Genomic DNA, 21,953 nt, shown 5'->3' with positions numbered 1-21,953 from the left:
TGCTCTTTCTTTAAGCCAAGTGGAATAAAATGAATTAGGCTTAAGCTTTCTTGGTTACAGCCACACCTCAGACATACCTTCTTGAGATTACATTCAGGTCACCCAGATCCAATGTGGGGTGTTCCCGAAACTCTTCTGCTGGCAGGAATGGTGTGAATGCCTTGAAGCACACACCCTAAAATATGGAAGCTCCAGAGGCTCCCCGGGTGGCACCAGCTGGAAGAACTTGCCAGAGCCGGGTCTTAGGCAGTGTCTGGCTTACAGGCTCAGAAACCACACCGATGGTGAAAGACGCACACAGTTCAAAGGGACTGAACTGCATAGCCAACAGGCTAACTGACTCATTTACAAGGAGAAATTGACTCTCGTACTCGTTTCGGCCTGGCTATCTTCTCTTTCTATAAACAAGCCGCATGTGAAGACAAATGATCACCACGGTGCTTGGTAACAGAAACCAGAGCACGGGGAGCTTCTCCCCTTATCGGAATGTTTAATGCCATTGGTTTGTCCTAGCCCTGTGGCTTCACCCACATAATAGGTGGAAGGATCCAAGGGCCCAACTGCTTTCCTCAACCTTGGTAATTTCTGGTATTTCCAGTGTATCTTTGTGCTTAGCAAATATTTATTGAGCACGTATTATGTGTTGGAATTTCCCAAGCGATAAAGATGTCTTTGTTCCTCACGAGCTTCCTTGGTGACTCTTGGAGGTCCCCATGACAGCTTCAGGATGAGGACAAGGTTGAACACCATAGCATGGTCCGAGGATTGGGACTTGGAGTCAGCCCAACCATCTCTAGGGTGGAGAAGGGTGCTGGAGTTTGGGTTCAGTCACATGGTCAGTGATTTCATCCATCGCACCTACTTAAGAAAACCTCAATAAAAACTCTAGACTCTGGGGCTGAGGGCATGGCTCAAGTTGTAGGGTGCCTGCCTAGTGAGCACAAGGCCCTTAGTTCAAAGCCCAGTACTGCCAAAACAAACAACAAAAATCCTTCAAAAAACCTTTGAAGTTCAATGGATCCACCTTCATTTTTCATCTGTCTTTGGCACTTGGGGCAGATTCCTACTTAACTCTGCACATAGGTATGTGAACCACTGAGTGGTGTGTGACACCTCACCATCTCACCCCCTCCAACGCTGAAGAGATAACAGCAAGTGAGGCATCTTACTGTCAGTTTTTACAATGTCTGGTTCCAGACCCCCTACAAGGGGTGTCTGAAAATCCTGTCATTGTCCTAAACCTGCAGTCACCTGGATTCCAGGATCATTCCCTGATAAATCCTCCCAAGCAGGAGCAATAAGGGGAATCAGATTGTCCCCTCAAGCAATAAGGACTTTTGGGCACCTTGCAGAAGCAGAACTAAGATAATAATCAACCAGACTGGAGTTTGACCAAGACTGCTTAATCACGCACCTCTCTCACACCCGCCCAATTCTTCCTCTACTTAAACCTGACGCTCCTATCGGTACCCCCATGAGCTGAATTGCTTACTTTTCTCTCTTCCTTTCCTGTCTTTTCACCAGCACTTCTGTTTGCTTTCTTTGCAGGAAGTGGCCGGACCTGACATGTTGGAATCCCCAGGTCAACCTAGGACCCTGGTTACAATGGATGTGCTAGGAAGGTGGGCTGCCTCCCTCCACAGAGGGAGGTGGCAAAGCTCTGCCTTTGGGGCTTGGAGTGAGGCCTGCCCTGTGTGTCTCTTCCACATGTCAGTCCTCATGGCATCTTTGCAGCAACACTGTAGCTCAGTGGTAGAGTGCGTGTCTAGCTAGCTTGCACGAGACTTTGAATACTGTCCCCAGCACTGAAAAAAAACAAGAAACAAAAAAAATACCCTGCAGTCATTAATATGCATAAATATAGCATTGTCCTGAGTTCTTCAAATCATTCTAGAGAATTACAAAAAGAGAACCCTCCCACCCCACCGCCAGATTTGTAGCCAGTTGGTCTGAATAAGGGTCCTCCTGTCATGAACCCTGTCCTTTTGCCAGTGGGGTCTGTGCTGGCTCTGGGTGCTTAGTGCTGTAACTGACACATACCAGTGGGTACCAGCATCCTATGCGCCAGGCACTGTTTGAGAAGCAACAATTATCAGTTACAACCATTTCTCAGAGAAAGTATAACACAGTGGCGTGGGTTTCCATTAGGTAAATTACGATCACATTCTAGTTCTATGCCAGGATCATCCTGATTGGGACCAGAGTGTCCCCAAGTTCTCCAGACTTTCGCAGACAGCCCTAAGTTAACTCCCACAGGCACTGGGAGAAGTCCGGACTATTGATCATAAATTCATCACTTAAGTGACTCACACACTACTGGGGGAATAACATTCAATACCTTATGTCAAGTGCGACATTAAAGACTGCTCCTACTATGGAGACAACATGGCTAACTGGAAGCCGGTGCCAAATAAAGGTTGCTGGGAGGCTTCATGTATGTAGCCTCTATCCACACCCACAGCTTCTGTGATTCTGCATCTGTGAATTCAACAAGCCACTGACAGAAAACACTAAAAAAAAAAAAAGCACCGTACAAGTAGTGATGGGAGTTGAACTTAGGGCTTTGCACTTGCTAGGCAAAAGGCTACCACTTGAGCCTTTTTTTCTTTGGTTATTTTTGAGGTAGGGTCTCACTTTCTGGCCCAGATGGCCTGAACTTTCATCCTCTAATTTATTCTTCCTATCTAAGCTGGGATGACTGGCATGTGTCACCACAGTCTGCCATTGGTTGAAATGGGGTCCTATGAATTTTTTTGTCCAGGCTGGCCTCAAACTGTGATCCTCCAGATCTCTGCCTCCTGAGTAGGTAGAATTCTAGGGTTGAGCCACCATACCTGGTCTTAGACTTTTTTGTTTCTGTTATTTATCATTTCCTAAACTGTACAGTAAGTGGAATAGCTATTTGCATGGAATTTACATTGTAAGGTATTGCCAGGGACAGGAACTGATTTAAACTATGCAGGAGAATGTGTGTAGATGATATGCAAATAACACACTACTTTATATAAAGGACTTGAGTGTCAGCAGGTTTTGGTATCTGAGGGGATCCTGGAACCAATCCCCACCGAGGCTGAAGGACGAAGACACATATTTACATAGAATGGTCCAAAATTTGGAATTAGAAAATTTTTTCTTTAAAAAAACCCCACCTCAGGCCAGGCGCCGATGGCTCACGCCTGTAATCCTAGCTACTCAGTAGGCAGAGATCAGGATCGAGGTTTAAAGCCAGCCTGGGCAAATAATTCGTGAGACCCTATCTCAAAAAAAAAAAAAAAAAAATCACAAACAAGGGCTGGCAGAATGGCTCAAGTTGTAAACCCTGAGTTCAAACCCCAGCACCACAAAAAAAGAAAAAAGGAAGAAAGGAAAGAAAAACGATCACAAGTTTGAGGCCAACCGTTGTTACACAGAGAGACCCTGTGCCAAAAAAAAAAGTTAAAAATTAAAATGCCCTGAGGAAGTATTTTCAACATATACAGACCAACCATATGAAAAGGCCATTAGAAAAGAAGGAATACAAATGGACAGCAAAGCTATGAAAAATGTGCAATGTCACCAGCACTCAAAGAAATGCCACGTAAAGCAAAGAGAAACTTTTAGAACCGCAAGATTAAAGTAGTAATGATTCCCAGTGTATTGTCACATGTCTATCAAGACTGCTGCTCAGTGAAACACATCCAGAGGCCAACTCTGCGATCTATAGCAAAAATACAGGAATGACATCCTTCCACTCAACAATTCAGTATCTAGGAATTCAGTTATTAAAAGTGATCACAGAGCTGGGTGGGGTGGTGCATGCCTGTAATCCCAGCACTGGGGATGCTGAGGCAGGAGGATCAGGAGTACAAGGCCAGCCTGGGCTAAATAATGAGATCCTGTCTCAAAAAACGAAAGTAAAAATGATCATGGGATCCTTTATTTGTTGAAATTAAAGATGTTGTTATATATTAAAAAATTTAAAAACCATGTAATAAGATATACATGTATGTAATCATTCCACATTTATAAACAAAAATCATGCAACACAGCTACATGTACATATATGTATAGCAAAAGTCTGGAAATTGATACACCAAACAATAGTTTTTTTTTTTAATAGTACTGGGATCTGAACTCAGGGCCTCACACTTGCTAGGTAGGCATTCTACCACTGGAGTCACTTGCCAACCCTTTATTTGTTTGGGCATTTTTTCAGATAGGGTCTCTTTGCCTGGGCTGGCTTTGAACCCTGATCCCCTGATCTCTGCCTCCTAAGTAGCTAGGATTATAGGTATGAACCACCAGTGCCCCGTTTAGGCAATAAGATTATAGCTGACATTTTTCTTTTTGCTTAGTTGTCATATCCAATTCTGCAATGGTGATATAGTTACTGGTACACCTTTTCCGCTGAGACCAGGTCTCTGTATGTAGTCCAGGCTGGTCTGGTACTAGTGCTCCTCCTGCCTCAGCCTCCCAAGTGCTGGGATGACAAGGTGTGTGTCTCTTTTTATAGAGACACTAATCCCTTCCTGAGGGCTCCATTTTACCTAACCTTGATCACTTCTCACAGGCCCCACCTTCACCTTGAGGGCTAGGACTTCAACATATTGGGGGCGGGGGACATTCGGCCCAAGATCCATTGTCTGCCCCTTCTTTGCCTATCATTCAGCGTGAGGAGCCATGCTACCAATGGAAAAAAAGCCATGGCGGTGTTCCTGGTCTCCACTTTTCTCCCTTGGTCATTAGGAACTTAGGACCCACTGAGCTCCAGATCTCTAGCAGGGAAAGCAAATTTTTCTTCTAGTGCTTTATTACTTATTAGAGACTTTCCACCCTGTAGTAGTCACCTCTTATTGCATAATGAATTATACTTGCATTTAACAGCTTGAAACAATAAATATTTGTGACTTCACACTGGCCTCAGTTCCTGGACGCATGCATGCTTGCATTCCCTAAGTCTAGGAACGGCAGTGTTTGGCAGAAGCCCTGCAGGCAAGGGAGGCAAATCGAGACTCAGAACACGGGTCCGCCCCTGGGAGGACAAGCGCTGTCCACACACCCCAGCCTTGTCCTTACAAACAAGGGGCTGTTGTTTGGCCTTGCAGAGTGCGACCCTCACCTTGGAGGAGCGCCCTCTGTTGGCCGCCCTGAGCTCTGCAGCCAGGAGCCTCCTCTCCAGTCCTGGGCCCCTGAGGATGGCTACCGATTTGGGTTGCTCTGCTCTCGGTTGAAGTTTTAGATGTCTCCCACTTTCCTTGGAGGTGATGTTCCTGGTCTGACTCTCACCCCCTTGTTGCTTCCATGGAATTTCCAAAAAGAGTAGGAGAGAAAATGACATCCTATACTGTCATTTTAATGCCGGACTCAGGCCTATAATCCTACTCGCTCAGGGACAGCGATCAGGATAAAGCAAGCCCTGACCCTATCTCGAAAATACCCAACACAAAAAAGGATTGGCGAATGGCTCAAGTGGTAGAGCACCTACCTAGCAAGTGCGAGGCCCCAAGTTCAAATCCCAAAGCTACCAATAAATAAATAAAATTAAAATTCCGAAATGATCAAATACAAAAACAGATCAGGCTAATGAATTCTGCTGGAAGGAAGGCCTCTGGTCCCCTGGGAGGAGAGATAGTGACCAGAGGGGACCAGGAGAGGCTTCTGCAGTGAACTGAGTGCTGGTTACTCAAGTATGTTCAGTTTGTAAACAGTAGTTCAAGTAACTTTTCTGTATGTATGTTACACATGGGTAACAATTGTATTTAAACTCATAGCCCAGAAATCGTGACCCTAATAAATACTTGATATTTATCTGACCAAATTAAAATGAAAAGGATAATTGTATACAGCGACTTCAGATAAATAAGTTTTGCCATACCCTTCCATTTCCTGAGGAGATGATTGTAATAATCTCCCCAGGGAGGGAAGTGGCTTTCTACACATATCTGGGTCCACAGTCACGTCATGCTAACGGTATCATCCATCAGTCCAGTTCAGATGCTGTCAAATGAACTCCAGCATATTCCCACGCCTTCATCTCCGCACCACCACCAGTCTGTCCCTCTCGTCCGTGCTAGGGTTCTAGAATCAGGCCTAGACCCAGCTCTCCCCAGGCGTCCTGATGTCTATTAAGAAAGACCTTTGACTTACTCCCTCACTTTACCCTTGAGCCTGCATGAAAACCAAGAAATCATAAAGCTGGGGGAAAAAGGAGGACCCCAAAACATTTGATAACACAGTCATGTGGTCCTCGTTTGCCATGATTTGCAGGCAGTTTCTTAACCTGGGCACTATTGACATTTTGGACTGGATCAGTCTCTGCTATGAGGACTATTTTGTGTTTCATGAGAAGTTGGCCATCTGGAGGGGGTGAATTCAACTACCATGCATTGTAAGAGCTTCTGGGAATGTCACAATGTACACCCAATGCAACAATAATCTGATAACCACAAATGTTAAAAAATTAAAAAAGGATGTCAGTCATCATCTCCAAGCCATGCCCACTAGATTCCAGCAGCATCTCTCACACCCTCCCCCCCACAGTCGAGACAAATAAAAATGTGTGCAGACATGGCTACATGTCCCCTGGGGAGCAAAACTGGCCTGGGTGAGAACCACCAACGCAAAGAAAGCAAAGCTATCAGGATAAAGCAGGCCATTCATGTCTACTGTAGTAGGGTGTGTTCAAATCCTCAAGTGGATTTTAAACCATATTTTAAAGTGTTGTACAGTTTATCTCAGTAATTTCATTTTTCTTCTCAGCTTTGCTATAGTAAATCTGGTACAACTACTTAGTTAAAAGCTATTAACTTTATTTCAAGGTCTGATGCTCTCTTGCCTACTTAACAATGTCAAAGGGAGCCCTTTATGTACCAAAATAGAGTAAGAGTCTGTGGATTGGTAAAGATTCACAGTCTGTGTCACCTAAAATCAACAGTGGTGATAGAATAACCATATGGAAAACTGAAAACAAAAAGTATAAATGTTGTGCAGAGGAAAAAACATTTAACATGGCAAGCATCCAGCCAGGCTGGTGGCTCACACCTGTAATCCTGGCTACTTGGGAGGCTGAGATTGGGAGGATAGAAACTTGAGGCCAGCCCAGGCAAACAGTTCACAAGACACTTATCACTAAAATAAGCAAAGCAAAATGGACTGGAGGCATGACTCAAGCAGTAGAGTGCCTGCTTTGCAAGCACAAAGCCCTGAGTTCAAACCCCAATCCCACCAAAAAAAAAAGAAAGAAACAAACTAACAAAAAAACAGAACAAGCATCCATGTCTCTCTTGGAAGGGCTCAAATTTCCTCTTAAAGAGTTAACGCTCCCTCTTTGTAGAGAGAATTGGTGGAAGGGCAAATCCTCTGTGACTCCATGACTCAATTGGTCCATGCTGGGCCAATTGTAATCTGTCCCCTGATTCTGAGGTAAGTGACCCTTGGCCCTGTCTTGTGGCAGTGGTGACCATGTGGCTCTGAGAGTCGCTGCTTCCAGTTTCCTTGATTCTGGCTGGTTTCCAAACCTGGCCCTCAGCCCCGCCACCCTATCTACTTTGTAGGTGCCCTTCCCGCATTTCTTTCCAGTGAGTTTTCCCTGGTTGGGCTGGTGTGAGTTTCCATTGTTGTCAATAAGAGGGAACTAGTTAAGATGACTAGTTATTTGGACAAGTTAAGGTGACTAGTAAGGAGTTATTTGGAGAACCAAGGAGCCTGGGGGAGGAGAGTACTTCAAGAAGGAAGAATTGGTCAAGAATTTCAGACTTCAGGGCTGATCAAGCACAATGACAACTGACTGAAAGGTGTTTCTTAAATTTGCCAATTAAGAGGTCACAGTTGGGAGAAGTGTGCCAGGCAGCAGGGGAAGGGGAACAGCACAACAAGAACACACTAACCATGTGGAGAGGCCCTTAGGCACCCTGGCCGTGGGGGAGAGGATACCCAGGACTCTCACCAGAGGTGCCACAGGACGAGGGGTGAGCTTTTCAGGAATGGAGACACTGCAGAATGCTTTGGCGCACAGGGAAAAAGCCTGGAGAAGGGTGAGCTGAGGACACAGGCAAGAGGCACAATTAACACCTTCCATCTTTCCAGTGACACTAAGTGCCAGAGGGCCTGGAAATGGAGAAGGGATCCCTTTTCCTCTGAGACAGGAGAGGGAAGGAAACCAGGAGAGGGTGAGGTGGAGGGAAGAGAAAAATACGGATTTCCCACTGAGTAGTCTGAGTCTGGAGTATTCGTAGGTACTTGATCTCTGCACATTCCAACATCCGAGAGCAATCTTGCATGCATTTGGGGGGCCAGGAACACAGTGTAGTGTCACTGTCTGTTGCCCCAGATGCTATCTACAGGTGACAGGTGGGGAGAGAGACAATGAGGTTCAGATTTCTTTGGATAGCTACTGCATACAAAGACCTGCTGTGGCCGCCAACTCCCAACTCTAAAATGCCAGAAATATGGCTGGAAATTTTCCCCTGGCCTTTTAATTTGTTAATGCTTTCCAGTTTAAAAATTCACCATTACATTCCTAATCTTCTAAAGGGTGGGGGGATCAGTTAAAATTCTCCATTGGATGTTTAGTTATTGTTGCTTTGACACACTAGTTAATTTGGGAATAATTTCAGACTTCCAGAAAAGTAGCAAAGATAATGCAGAGAATTGTCTACATCCGTAGCCCAGTTTTCCTTGCTTTAATGTCTGACCTTAGCCTGGCCATTTGACAAGACCAAGAAATTAACATCACTAGTTAAACTTCACACTTCTCTACTTCACACTTCTCTACTGACCCTTATTCTGTTTCAGACTCAAATCCAAATTACACATGGCTTTTAGTGTCTAGCTGTTTTCAGAGTAGGCATTAACTCACCCGACATCCCTTTTGTACAAGTTTGCAAGAAGAGTTAAACTTTTCCTGCCTGTCAGTTGAACTGGTCTTAAAAATTAGAACTCTGTTTCTTTTCGTTCACTAATTTGTAGCTCATACATGCAGACAAATCCCAACAAAATCCGCTGTTCTAATTACAACTCGTTACTCATCACACTCAGAGAGCAGGAACCATAAATTATGTTTATTATACTTATGGTTATAGCAAACAGCACAGTTGCTTTTTGTATAAACTCTTCTTAGTGCTAGAAACCTGGAGGTCACACAGTGGGTCTGCTCACACATCCTGGGGTGACAGGGAGATAGTTTTGCAGGTGTGGCTGCCTGTGGGGATGCTCAGGCTGAACAAGTAGAAAAGGAGAGAGCTGCTTGTCCATCTGCTAGTTTGTACTTCCTAAGGCTTTTTTCTTTTTCCAAAAAAAAAAAAAAAAAAATCAGTATACTCACTGGATTTGGTCCCCAGAAATGCAAAAACAAATAAATAAGTAAAAAAAGTACATAAATAAATAAAAATCAGTATAGAGAAGGAAAAAATAAATCAAGGAAGAATACATTCTCCTGAAATATATACATTTTAAAAATTTATCTATTATACCTCGATAAGGCTGTGGGCAATTTTTTTTATAAGAGTACATTACCCTTCTGCCTAGGCATTAATTTGTAAGCACTCTTACAGTGTTTTAAAACACTTTTAACTTGTAACACATCTATCTCGAGATCCCTTGCAGAGATGTGAAATAATCCAATTGTCTGTCATCACACTTCTCTCCGACAAAACTAATTCCCATGCGACCCAGATGGGACTCGAACCCACAATCCCCAGCTCCGGAGGCTGATGCCTTATCCATTAGGCCACTGGGTCACCACAGGATCCGCGTTCTCACACCCTCTCCTTACGTGATGGCATCATCGTGGCCCCGCCCCCGCGCTCCGCCGTCTTGTATAGGGTAGCCTGTGATCTGGAAGCTACTTCCAGCGGCGGTAACTCGCGCGCATGCGCAGTCCGGCGCTGCCCTCTCGGCCTGCAGCCCGAACTGCAGTGCGCCTGCGCCATAGGTCCGTAGCTGCTGCTTAGGCTGTCGGCGCCGGGGGCGCTGCGGCTGCTAGAGGCTGCTTGAGTGTGTTGATGGCCGCTCGCGTGTGTGCGATCTCCTTCCGCTGGCTTCTTCTCGAAAGGTTCTCAGCATTGGGCTGCTCATTGCTCCCCTCCAATTCGAATTCACTTTGCCTGGGCGGGCCCGGGCGCCTGTCTTTCTCAAAGTTGCCGGTACAGTTCACTAAGGGATCGGTCTCAGTGCCCCGGACGGTTCCAACAGCTCGCAGATCGCAGGTCCTCCCGCGTCCCCTTCCCCTCACCCCTCTAAATTTCCTATACCTTCAGCCCCGCCCTCCCTGCTCTCTGTTTACTCGACAAACATTAATTTGATTTGCGCTGTGATTATGGCAGATTCCAGGGTGACAAGCTTTCCCACCAAATCTGCTTCTCTCCCAATACCCCACTCGCCACTATCCGTGTTCCCCCCTCTTTTTCCCCCGGATTTTGGGGAACATGAGTGCAACGGATCCCTAAATACGAAATCATACTTTTTCATCCTAAAGCAAGATCTTGGATTAGAATTTAGAGACATTCTGGTTCCACGAATAACGTCTGTCTGCTTGCTGCAGGTGAAGGTGGTGCATTTGCAGCTTTTAAAAATACACCATTTCCTTTTCTTCTTGGACATGTGACATCTGTTCTTTGCAAATACATATATCCAGAGTGACTAATTCTACCACTGGGAGTTAGCCAAATTTTTGTGTATAACTTTCACTAGATCTAGCCAAAAGACCAAGAAAAGTTTTTTGTTTGATTGGGGGTTTTTTTGTATATACCTTTCAAATTTTGTGTGTATGATAAGTCACTTGCTTTGTTACCTGTGGCCTATGAACCTTGTGGTGTCTGGAAAATGCTTTCCCTGAAAAATCAAGACATTCATTGATTGACACGTCTGAAAGATCCAAGTAGAATATAGAGTAGTGGGTTTTAATGTAACAGAATATGCAAAGTTTGTTGATACGCTTTCAGATTTTACATTAAAACAATTTATCTTAATGAATAGACTTTCTTTTTAAGCTGTTTTAGGTTTACAGAAAAATTGAGCAGTTTCAAATATCCTCTCACCTCCACCAGTGTCCTGTATGTCTTAAGGGCTTGCTTGAGTGTGATACATTTGTTACAATTGAACTGACACTGACACATTATCATTAGTTAAAGTCTATAATCTACATTAGAGTTTATTGTTTTGGACATTTCATGGTTTTTGTTTTGTTTGTTTTTTGCAGCACAGGCATTGGAAGTCAGGTCCTCCTGCTTGTTAGGCTAGCACTCTGTACCACTTGCGCCAGCCCTCAGCCCTCATTCCATGGGTTTTGACAAATGTGCAATGTCATGTGGCTATCATTATAGTATCATACAAAATAGTTTCACTGCCTTATAAATGTCCTGTATTCACCCATTCATTCCTCCCTCCTTCCCCCAGAATCCCTTGCAGCCATTAATCTTTTTACTGTCTCCATTGTTTCACCTTTTCTAGAATGTCATATATACTGTAGTTCAGAATGTAGCCTTATCATACTGCCTTCTTTGGCTTGCATTTAAGTGTGTGTCCTTTGTGTCCTTTTGTCACTTGGTAGTTTGGTTTTTTAAATCATTGAGTATTCCCTGGTATGAATATACTACAATTTATCTGTGCATCTATTGAAGTACATCTCAAAATGCCTATAAAGGTTGGCAATTAAGCTGCTATAAATATTTGTGTGCAGATTTTGGGGTAGACATAAAATATTTCACATCATTTGAATAAGTACCAAGGATCCTGATCCATTGTCACTAGTCAAGAATGAGAATCGCTGTTGCTCCGGACTGCATTTATGCACTTGGTGGTGTTGGTGTTTGGGAGTTTAGCTATTCTAATAGGTGTACATGGATAGCTCATTGCTTTCATTTGCAATTTCATAGCTTTGCTCTGTGGTGAGTTTCTTAGGTGGACCGATGTTGAATGGGAATCCAAGAGATTTGCAGAGCTGGGTGCTGGTGATTCATACTTATAATCCTTGCAGGAATTACAGGAAGCAGAGATGAGGAGGATTGCAGTTGGAAGCCAGCCCCAGAAAATAGTTCAAAGAGACCCTATCTCAAAAATACCCAACACAAAATAGGGCTGGAGGAATACCACCAAAAAAAAAAAAAAAAAAAAGATTTGCAGAAAGTGAATGGCTGGTGGTGCTGGCAGCAGAATGACACATTGGAAAGTAAATATGATCCAATCCAGATTCAGTGTTCAATGTTAGTGTCTTGACCACCAGGTAATTGAATGTTCCCTTCGAGGTGTGAAGTCAATAGCAATAGCAGGGCTGGTTGGGCGCCCTGCAGGAGACATGGCCAGATAAGCCTCATCAGCAGGGAGTGCCTGTTGCTGCGTTTGTCTATAGCCTTGGTCTCTGCCACCACAACCATTTTATGACCCCATTAAGCGAGTCCTGGACTGGCTGGGGAAGGAGGATGATGGACATCCACAAAGGAGATCATCATGGTCACCTAAATATTACGAGTCTATTCCACAGTGGAGGCCTTTAGATGCATTTCATATGACTCAGATATCCACACCCCATGAAATCATCCCAAGAGGTCCATACAGACTGCCTCCCCAATCCTCCTATTTTACTCTTCCAAATGCCTGACTATAGAGATGCTCCTTAGTAATGGAATTATGCCCTGACAAACCCATTGTAAGTTTCAGATATAAGTTGAAAATGAATTTAGTAAAGCTAAGCTACAGAACATCATAGCTCAGCCTAGTCTATCTTAAACATGTAGGAGCTGAGTGCAGTAGTGCACATATGAATCCCAGCACTTGGGAGGCTAAGGAGGAGGATCATGAAGTCAAGGCCAGCCTGGGCTACATAGTAAGTTCCAGGTCAGCCTGGGCTATGTAGCAAGACCCTGTCTCAAAAAAACTGACTAACTAACCAACTAATCAGAACACTTGCGTTAGCTTACAGTTGGATGAAGTCATCTAATAACAAAGCCTACATTATAATATGGTGTTGAATATCTCATGTACACACAGAGACTGGCATTTTGAAGTCACGATGGAATACGAAAACAAAATACACTATTCGAACACTGGCAACACAACACATGACAGAATATCAGCTGTTCTTTGTGATCCCGTGACTGACTGGGAGCTGCAGCTCACTACCACTGCATGGTGAAAGCCCAGATGCTGCTGTAGTTTGGATCTAAAACTTCCCCCATGATCCACATAGTAAAGTCTTTTCCAGTCTTTTCCAACTTTCCACATAGTAAAGTCTTGCCCCAGCCTTTGGTGCTGTTGGAGCTGGTAGAACCTTAAAGAAGTAGAGTCTAATGGGAAGAAGTTAGGCCACTGGGGGCATGCCCTCAGAGAGGATTGTGGGACCCTGCCCCTTTCTCTCGTGATTTGCTGGCCACTATGAAGTGAGAAGTTTCCTCAGCCTGGCTCCTGCTGTGAGGTGCTGCCTCATCACAGGCCCAAAGGCAATGGATCCAAGCAACCATGATCTGAAACCATAGTCAAAATAAGCCTTCCCTGGGTCAGGGACCAGTGGCTCACATCTGTAATTTTAGCTACTCTGGAAGCAGAGATCAGGAGGATCAAGGTTCAAAGCCAGCCCTGGACAAATAGTTCTCGAGACCCTATCTTGAAAAAATTCATCATAATAAAGGGCTGGTGGAGTGGCTCAAGTAGAAAAGCACCTGCCTGCCTGGCAAGTATGATTTCCTGAGTTCAAACCCCAATGCCACCAAAAAAAAAAGCCCTCCTCCCTTATAAGTTTATTATCTTAGGTATTTATTACAGTAATGGAAAGCTGACTAACATACAGGAAAAGATTAAAATTCAAATTTCAAAATACAGTTCCTACCTAATGCATTTGATTTTTGCACTATTGTAAAGCCAAAAAAGTTGAGCCAATATAATACTGAGACCATCTTTCATTAGCAAGAGGCGGAAAAGATAACCCAAAATTGGCTTAAGAAAGAGGAAATTTACCAGGTTATAAAACTTAGTCCAAATATAGGTCTGCCTTCTGGTATGTCTGGATCAAAAGTGACATCAGAGTCTGATTTCTCTCTAGCTTCTATTCTATTCTGTTGAACTGTTCTCCCATTCTCAGCCAGGCAGAATTATAGTGGCTCCAGGCTCTAAATACATTCCCATGGTTCCAAGTGTGAAGGGAGTGTGTCTGAATCCAATTAAGAATTCCTAGGTCTGCCCAGGTGTCAGTGGCCCATGCCTGTAATCCTAGTGACTTGAGCGTCTGAGATCGGAAGGATCTTTTTTCAAGGCTAGCCCAGCCAAATAGTTTGCAAGACCCCCCGATTCCTAAATAACCAGAGCACAATGGACTGGAGGAGTGGCATAAGCTATAAAGCACCTGCTTTGCAAGTGCGAAGTCCTGAGTTCAAACCCTAGTCCCACCAATAAAAAAAAAAAAAAGAATCCCGGTATTGAGTTACTGGCTCTGCATGAATCAGTCACTGTGCCATAGAGGCGGATTATCCTCCTTGGTGTACAGCCATTTAGAGTCCCTCCTGCAGACAAGGGGGCGGTGGAGTCAACCTCACCCAATCGCATGGGCCGGTTTGAGTGCTTCCCACAGGAAACTCAGGAATTACTCCTTTTAACAGAAGAGTGGCTATCTGCTAGGTAACATAAATAATTAATGTCCCTCTTGCCAGCCAGCCAGCCGAACTGGTTTTCCAAGTCTGGGACTTAGCATAGAACTCACCTCAGGCTCTCTGTCTTTAAAAAAAAAAGTGTTATCAGAACAAGTGTGGTGCTCCAGGTTCTACCCAGCAGGGAGTTTCACTGTTTATTCTACTGTCCTTCAGGGCCACCTCCCCATCCACTAGTCATGTTCAGTCTACTAATCATGCAGAGTTCCTGCCTGACCTTTGTCTTGCCCAGTAACCTCAGCACTGGATGCCACAAGTGGCCATGAAGGCCAGGAAGTCAGTAACTGGCAGGGAGGGAAGAGGTGGCCCAAACAATTCATGTGAGTACATATAAAAATGATAAAAGTATTTAAGAAAAAAAAACAAAAAGTCAGTAACTGCAAAGGTCAACCACTTGTTCCTGGAAATTTTTTCTCTCTCCTGAGCCTGCTTGGCCCAGGTCCCTCCTGTCCCGCTTCTGCCCGACCATGGAGTGTTGGTGGTGCCTGCCCAGCCTCAGAGCTGGAGGGTCACATGGCCCCCAACACACTCTGAGCAGCTCCTGTTCCATGGTTGTTTGGTGTTCAGCAGGGACTTAAGAGCTGTTTCCCACGAGGAGGAAGGTACTTACTTACTGAGGAGTTCCAAACCCGGCGCTAATGTCTGCATTTCCCCAAGGATGCAGTTTTGCTCCTAGTTACTCTTTTTGTGGGGAAAGGAGCAGCCAGGGCTTTCTCTAGCCCTGCTTACTTACTATGGTAGCCCTTACTCAGAGGGTGAGGAAGCCAACATGGAGAAGCAATTCCACGACTGTCACCTCACAGCTCTGGCAGGTTGGGAAACACTGGCCGTGCATTTTGCCAGTCACAGAATTCATGTCTGACTGTGGTTTCAGAAACATACTTCATAGAGGTACAAGCAGTAAAGTCTCCCAGCACTGTCACTTAAGGGCCCTGCGTTTCATTAGTTCCGTGACTTGAAGCAAGAATTCTCAATTTGAACTTGTCATTTTCCTTCGTCACATTAGCTAATTCAGGGTTTCATAAGCTCAGTTTGAGCAATTCCTTCTTGCTGCCCTGGGTGTCTGTAGGATATAAAGCAGCATTGTTGGCCTCTGGTCACTGGATGCCAATGGCACCTTCCTCTCAAGGAGTCATATCCAAAAATGTCGCTAGATATTGCAAAATGTTCCTTGGGAGAAAAATCATTGAAAAACCAAAAACTTAATGGCGACATGCACATGCTCACTGAGCCCACCTCAGTTTCCCCTGCTGCTGCTGCTGCTGCTCGGCCCGCAGAGCTTCCTCTAGGGGTGTGTGGGGGTGTGTGTGATAACTAGGCCATTTTGCACTAATGCAGTCCTTGGACTGCCACCTCCTGTGCCAGAATACTGGTGAGGGACTCCCCTAACACACCTTTCCTTCCGTCTCAGCCTCTGAACCAAAAACTCCTAAATAACATTTTTGACATTTGAAAAATATTTTATTAGCATGTAGTAATTATACAATGGGATTTATTTTGATGCTTCCATACATGTTTATAATGTATTTTGACCATATTTACCCCCCTTATAACCCTCTCCTTTCACCCTTCCCCTTCCTGCTGCCTCCCCCCAAACAGTTCCCCTTTTACATTCATTTTTTCCCATTATTATTATTATTATTTTGGCAGTACTGGAGTTTGAACTCAGAGCCTTGTGCTTGCCAGGCAGGCACTCTACCACTTGAGCCATGTCCCCAACCCCATTTTATTTTTTAAGTCTAGATTCTGCATAGGAGAGAAAACATGCAATATTTGTCGTTTCTGAGCCTGGCTTATTTTGGTAAACGATGATCTCCAGTTCCAGCCATTTTCCTGCAAATGACGGTTTCATTCTTCTTTATGGCTGAGCATTGATCCATCAGGTATATACACCCATTTTCTTTACCCATTCATGAGCTGATGGGCACTTAGGCTGTTTCCATCGCTTGGCTGTTGTGAGTAGTGCTGCAATACACAAGGGTGGGCAGGTGTCTCTGTGGTACGCTGACTTGTGTTCCTTTGGCTATGCAGAGGAACCTGATTTCCATAGCGGCTGTGCTAATTTACATTCCCACCACAACATATAGGATTCCTGTTCCCCTGCATCTCAGCAGCGTGTTTTTGTTGTTGTTTTTCTCCTATGGTACTGGAGCTTGAACTCAGTGCCTCACACTTATTAGTGCTCTACCACTTGAGCCACTTCGACAGCCCTTTTCTGTGTTGGGTATTTTCGAGATAGGGCCTCTCAGACTATTTGCCTGGGCTGGTCTCAAACTGAGATCCTCCTGATTTCTGCCTCCCACATAGCTAGGATTACAGGGGTGAGCCACTGGCGCCTGGCTCTTGTTTGTTTTCTTGATGATTGCCATGACTGGAGTGAAATGGAATCTCAACGTCATTTTGATTTACATTTCTTTATGACTAAGAATGTTAGACATTTCTTCATGTAATTATTAGCCATTTGTACTTTTTCTTGGTGTGGTACCTGGGCTTGAACTCAGGGCTTCGTGCTTGCTAGGCAGGCGCTCTACCACTTGAACCATCCCACCAGCACTTGTACTTCTTTTGAGAACTGTCTGTTCAATTCATTTGTGCATTTATTAATTGAATTATTTGGTCTTTTTGGTATTTATTTTTTTAAAGGTCTTTCCATATTCTGGATACTAATTTCTTATCCAATGAGTTGCTGGCAAAGATTTTCTTCCATTCTGTAGGCTGTCTTCTGATTCTTGGCAATTGTTTCCTTTGCTGCGCAGAAGCTTTTTAATTTGATGCACTCCCATTTGTCAATTTTTGCTCTTATTTCTTGAGCTACTGGAGTCCTGTCAAGAAACTAGTTGCTTATGCTTGTATTGTCAAGTGTTTTTCCTGTAGCAGTTTCCTGTAGAGTTTCAAGTCTTACGTTAAGGTCTTTGATCCAGTTTGACTTGATTTCTGCACAGGGGGAGAGACGGGGGTCTAGTTTCAGTTCCTTACATGTGGATATCCAGTTTTCCCACTACCATACATTGAAGAAACTGTCTTTCCTTCAGTGTATACTTTTGACTCTGTTGTCAAAAATCACATGGCTCTAGCTGGGTGGGTTGATGCCTAGGTATTTTATTTCATTGCTCTATGCATCTGTTTTCATGCCAGTACCATCCTGTTTTTCTTACTATGGCTCTGTAGTATAATTTGAAGTCAAGTATTGTTATAGCATTGTTCTTTTTGCTCAGGATTGCTTTGGTTACTCAGGATCTTTTATGCTTCCATTATGAATTTCTATGAAGAATTACATTAGGATTTTAATGGGTATTGCATTGAATCATAGATTGCTTTTGGCAGTATAGCCATTTCGCAATATTAATTCTGCCTATACATGAACATGGGATGTCTTTCCATCTCTTAGTGTCTCCTTCAATTTCTTTAATTTTTTATACTTTTCATTGTAGAAGTCTTTTATCTTTTAAGTTTATTGCTAGGTTTTTTTATGAGACTATTATGAATGGGATTGTTTTCCTGATCTCTTTCTCGGCTTGTTAATTGGTATATTGAAAAGCTACTGATTTTTGTATGTTGATTTGTAGCCTGCTACTTTGTTGAAAGTGTTTATCGAATCTAAGAGGTTCTTTTTGTTTTATTTTTATTTTTTGGTAGAATCTTTTTGTTGTTGTTTGGGTGGGTGGGACTGGGTTTGAACTCAGGGCTTTATGCTTGCAAAGCAGGTGCCCTACCACGTGAGCCACACCTCCAGTCCATTTAACTCTGATCATTTGGTGATTGTAGTCTCATGAACTATTTGCCAGGGCTGGCTTTGAACCATGATCCACCCAATCCCAAGTAGCTAGAATTATAGGTAGGAGCGCCTGGGCGCGTGGCACTTTAGGGTCTTTTAAGTATAGTATTATATCATCTGCAAACAGGGATAATTGACTTCTTCTCTTTCTATTTGTATCCCTTTTCTTTCTTTCTTTTACTTTATTGCTCTGGCTAAGAATTCAGACACTATGTTGAGTAAGAATGGATAGAGTGGACACCATTGTCTCGTCCCTGACTTTAAAGGAAACATTTTCAGTTTTTGCTGTTTTAGTATGAGGGTAGCCATTAGTTTTGTTGCATATGGTCTTTATCATGTTAAGGTATGTTGACTCTACTCCTAGTTTCTTAGGGCTTTTGTCACGAAGGGATGTTGAATTTTGTCAAAGTCTTTTTCTGTATCTACTGAGATGATCATGTGATTTTTATCCTTTATTCTATTTATGTGTTGTATTATATTTATTGATTCATGTATGTGGAATCATTCTGTATCCCTGCAATGAAATCATCTTGATCATTGATCTTTTTAATATGTTGTTGAATTTGGTTTGCAAATATTTTGTTGAGAATTTCTGCATCTATGTTCATCGAGGCAATTAGTCTATAATTTTCTTTTTCTGTTGGGTCCTTATCTGGTTTTGATGCCGAGATAATATTGAATGGGTGTGGTAATGTTTCTTCCTTCCTATTTCAATCATTTGAGCAGCATCAGTGTTAGTTCTTTAAAGGTCTAGTAGAATTCAGTAGTGAATCCATCTCGTCTTGGTCTTTGCTTTTTTGGGAGGTTCTTTACTACTCTTCAATCTCATTGCTTGTTATAGGTCTGTTTGAAGTGGCTTATATCTTTTTGGTTCAATTTTGGAAGGTTATATACACCTAGAAATTTATCCATTTCTTCTAGATTTTCCAGTTCATTGAAATATAAGTTTTGAAATATTCCCTAATGATCCTGTCAGCGGTTTTTTTGTTTTGTTTTGTTTTGTTTTGCGGTACTGGAGCTTGAGCTCAGGGCCTTCACTTTGAGCCACTCCACCAGCTCTATTTCTGTGAAGGTTTTTTGAAGACAGGGTCTCACGGAACTGTTTGCCTGGGCTGGCTTCAAACCATGATCCTCCTGATCTCTGCCTCCTGAGTTGCTAGGATTACAGGTGTGAGCCACCAGAGCCTGGCTATCTAATTTTTTTTAATTTGGGCTTCTCCCTCTTTCTTTTGGTTAGGTTGGGTAAGGTTCTGTTAATCTTTTTCTAGGTTTTGTTACTATTGCTTATTTTTTCAAAGAACCAATTCTGTGCTTCATTTTTTTTTTTTTTTTTCTTTCTGTCCTGGTCTTTATTATTCATTTCCTATACTGCTTTTAGGTTTGGCTTGTTCTTGTTTTTCTAAGAGTTTGAGGTGCATCATTAGGTTTTTTATTTGAGGTCGTTCTGATTTTTTAATGTAATCAGTCATTCATAGCTATAAGCTTTGCTCTTAGGAGTGCCTTTGCTATGTCCCAAAAGTTCTAGTATGTTGTGTTTTCATTTTTATCCGAGTCTAGGAATTTTCTGATTCCTCCCTTATTTCTTTGATGACCCACTGTCTATTGAATTCAATCCTCAGCACAAGAGAGGGGTGGGAGGAGCTTGCAAAAGCTCTCTGGTGTTTCTACTTGTTAGGGCACTCATCCCATTGTGAGAGCCCAGCCCTTATGACTTCATCTAACCCTAATTATTTCCCGAAGGCCCCATCTCTAAATGCCATTTTACTGGTCGTTAGGGCTTCAACTTACGAATGGGAGGAGGGGCACAAACATTTAGTCCATAATATCCACTCAAATCCTCTTCCTTAGAAGTTTGAATCTTGAGTGGAAATACACAAAGAAAGAAAGGAGTTGGAACTCAGTTGAGAGAAAGCAGCAGCTCAAAGAGAGAAAGGACCCCTTGCTGCTGAGGCTGACACCCTTGGGTTTCTCTCTTCTTGTTGCCCCGTCTTTCAGTTCTGTGAACCGTGCAATGTCTGTCAAACAAAGTCCTTTCTGATTTAAGCTAGTATGGTAGTGTTGTGGCTGAGTATGAGTGTCCCCCACAGGCTCGTGTGTTGATCCCCAGCTGTGGTGCTCTTTTCTCTTACAGGAGGTTGTGGAGATTTCAGGAGTTGTCCTCCCAGAGCTGAAGAAACTCCTCTGCCGCCGTGATGTCCTGCCTAGCCAGGGCCCAGAAACCCACAATCAAGGACTATGGACTGAAATTTCCGAAACTATGAGCCAAGTCTCTCCTCCTTTAAGTTCTTCTTTCATGTGTGTCGTCATAGCAATGATGAGAGCTGACTAATTCAGGCAGGAATTGCTAATTGTCCACCAAAATTCACATTTCACCCTCTTTTTTTTTTTTTTTGGCAGTATTGGAGTTTGAACTCCAGTTCAAACTACACATTGAGCCACTCTTCCAGCCCTTTTTTTGTGATGGGTTTAATTGAGATAGTGTCTCAAGAACTATTTTCAGGGCTGGCCTAGAACCTTGATCCTTCTGATCTCTGCCTCCTGAGTAGCTAGGATTACAGGTGTGAGCCACCAGCACCCGGCTCTTACCTTCCATTTGGTATAATTGTGCGCTCTCTCTCTCTCTCTCTCTCTCTTTCCTCACACAAGAGCAACCCAAGGGTAAAGCCCTCACCAGACACTGGCCATTCTGGCACCTGGTCTCAGGCTTCTAGTCTCCAGAACCAGAAGAAAATTAATTTGTGTTGTTTAAACCACAGTCTGTGGGGCTTTTTGTTTTGTTTTGTTTTTGGTGGCACTGGGGTTTGAACTCAGGTCCTCACACTTGCTAGGCAGGCACTCTTGCTGCTTTAGCCACCCCAACAGTGCTTTTTTTTTTGTGATTCTGGGTTTGAACTCAGGGCCTTGCACTTGGTGGGAGCAGGAGCTCTACCACTTGAGCCGCAACTCCAGCACTGTGATGAGTTTTTTTGAGATAGGATCTTGTGAACAGTTTGCCAGGGCTGGCTTTGAACCATGATCCTCCTGATCTCTGTCTCCTGAGTAGCTAGAATTACAGGCGTGAGCTACCACCATTCAACTCATGGTATTTTTTATGGCAGCACAAGCTAACTGTGTTAGTTAGAACTCTTGGTTGCAAATGATAGAACATTATATTAGATGCTTTCAATTGGGACAGAAAAGTTAAGTTGGTTTAACTGAAACATACACACAATTGAAGAATTTCTTGGCTTACTAAATGGTATATGTACGGGCTCCAGGTAAGATGAAGATCCCAATACTCAGGAGGCTGAGGCAGGAGGATTGTGAGTTTGAGACCACCCTGAACTATATAGCAAGACCCTGTCTCAAAACAAAAGAAAACTCCTGATACTATCTGAGGGATTCAAGTTTAAGAGATTGTCACGGGAAGATGGGTTGCCACTGGAAACTCTGGTCAGAAAATTTTAGGTACTTTCATCCTGAGTGAGAAGCATCCAGGTATGACACAAAAATGTAGCAAGAATGATAAAGTTTTTTGAAGGTGAAGAGAAGATACTGCAAAAAGCAGTGGTGGCTCTGGACAGCTG

At 43.4% G+C, this 21,953-nt stretch overlaps 1 non-coding gene across 1 annotated transcript; it reads right to left on the bottom strand.

The window, feature by feature from the left end:
• Nucleotides 1-9,643: 9,643 nt before the first annotated feature.
• Nucleotides 9,644-9,716, bottom strand: Trnar-ccg (transfer RNA arginine (anticodon CCG)). The gene has a single exon. It is a non-coding gene; the product is annotated as a tRNA-Arg (tRNA).
• Between the last annotated feature and the right edge of the window lie 12,237 nt (nt 9,717-21,953).

Source organism: Castor canadensis, chromosome 11 (genome assembly GCF_047511655.1).
Source record: "Castor canadensis chromosome 11, mCasCan1.hap1v2, whole genome shotgun sequence".
NCBI lineage: Eukaryota > Metazoa > Chordata > Mammalia > Rodentia > Castoridae > Castor > Castor canadensis.
This window is presented reverse-complemented; position numbering and strand designations above follow the sequence as displayed.